This window comes from Amphimedon queenslandica, unplaced genomic scaffold (genome assembly GCF_000090795.2).
Source record: "Amphimedon queenslandica unplaced genomic scaffold, v1.1 AMPQUscaffold_6148_Cont21890, whole genome shotgun sequence".
NCBI classification, from domain to species: domain Eukaryota; kingdom Metazoa; phylum Porifera; class Demospongiae; order Haplosclerida; family Niphatidae; genus Amphimedon; species Amphimedon queenslandica.
In genome coordinates this window covers 1-1,812 of record NW_003553557.1, presented here as the reverse complement: position 1 = coordinate 1,812, position 1,812 = coordinate 1, and the positions used below count along the sequence as shown (strand labels likewise).

The following is a 1,812-nucleotide window of genomic DNA, read 5'->3' as shown; positions in this document are numbered from 1 at the left end:
ATTATTTTAAGCTATGTTTCTTCAAAAAAGTTAGTTAATGTCATTGTGATATACCATATTAGAATGATAAAACTATTATTATAATATTATTTGATTGATCATCAAATAGGGTATGAATATGAAACCAATGAAGATAAATTGTCTGTTGTTTCTAGTATTGACTCTTTTCAGAAGAAATATAGATTTTTATGAAGTTTTTTATAATTATTGATTTTGCCACCATTTTGGTTGCTAAGTGTAGCTAGGATAAACGTCACATCCGGTGAAAAGAGCATAGGCGCATCCTGTTTTGTATCCACTTGGTATATATACCGTGATTTTCAGGTTGCTTGACCCAATTTTCCTACTTCCTGCTCACGTGACATATATTATTAGTATGGGGAAAGTCACGTGATTACGAGTTTGCAAGGTCAAGCAACCTGCAAAGCACGGTAGTATCTATGGAATTGGAACAAGTTGATGTAGGGCAGTATACCAGACTCTCTCCCCGCCACCCCCAAGTCAAAAAGGGGAGGAGTCTGGCTACGCGAGACTACTGTTATACCTGGTAATCAACCAATAACTGGTATTATTTATTTTAATTTATAATGATTTATTTTAGATGCTGTTCTTGATGCTGCTCCTAAAATAATGAAGGTGGTAAAGTTTCTAAAACCGTTTGAATCACAGTGGTGTATGATAAGATTATGCCTTGAAGTAGATTTAGATGAAGATGAGCTAGTTATTAAAAAACACCATGACAACAGTTCCTGTCAAGGGCGTAGCTAGCATAAGGCTAGGATAGGCTATAGCCTACCCTGAAGTTCAAAAGTCAGAATTGAAGTTTAGTAGTTTACCTATATTGAGTTTCTGCCTTAGTCACTTATGATCAAAGATTATAGAAGTTTAGGGTAGCTGTCTCAACTGGCAGTTACTCACTCAGTCACTTTTGACACAGGCAAACAGAGACAGGAGAAAGAAAAGAAAAACAGCCATTTTAGCACAATTATTATAATTTATTAAAGTGGAGTCTTTACATAAGTAACTTAATTAATTAGCTAGCTTAATAAAATTATAAAAAGTTAACTTTAAGTGAAGCTATCACAATGTCAGCTGCAAAGAAACAAAAGCTTTGTGATTTTTTATGCAAAATTTAGTTGAGTATATTAGTAGTCAACCCCAGCCATATAGACTATTTGTACTGAAGATGAGCATGAGGAGATTGAAGATGATGATCTTGTGAATGATGATTTTGTTGATTGTGCTGCTACCTTGAGTCTTGCCTGAGTCCTCCATCTGAGTCTGAGTGGGAAGCAGTCAGTCGTGACGCCAATGGTACCGGAAGTCATAAGAGCCTGTATAATTTTATTGTAATACACTTGACAGTATGAATAATTAATGAGTTGCTACTTTATTTTATATTTATTTTTCATTTAATAGTTTTACTATGAAATTTGCATACAATACACAGAACATACATATTATCATCATAAAAAAACATCAACCAGTTTAAATAAACTATAACAGAACTGCAAGCAACTGATGTCCTTGACTTTACCGGATGCGTACAGTGTTCTAGACAACTCCAGCTTATTGTCCATTTGCTTACAACAAGATAGTAGCTAGAAGAATATACTCCAGAAGTTTAAAGTTGTTCCAGCAAGAAATAAGGATGCTGTGGTCTCTGAAAGTCAATGGCACATAATATGACTATAATGACAAGTATAAAATCTAACTCTAAAAGGATTTCAAACAATTCTATTGAGGTAAAATGACTTGATTAATGATCCTGAGTGTGAAATCTGTAGAAAAAAGGAACAGAACAGTCAAAAT

General features: G+C 34.0%; 1 long non-coding RNA gene across 1 annotated transcript; it reads left to right on the top strand.

Moving 5' to 3' along the window:
• The first annotated feature begins 435 nt into the window (after nucleotides 1-435).
• LOC109592149 (uncharacterized) lies at nucleotides 436-946 on the top strand. Its single transcript, XR_002190198.1, has 2 exons — nucleotides 436-547; nucleotides 602-946. It is a non-coding gene; the product is annotated as an uncharacterized LOC109592149 (long non-coding RNA).
• Nucleotides 947-1,812: the final 866 nt, after the last annotated feature.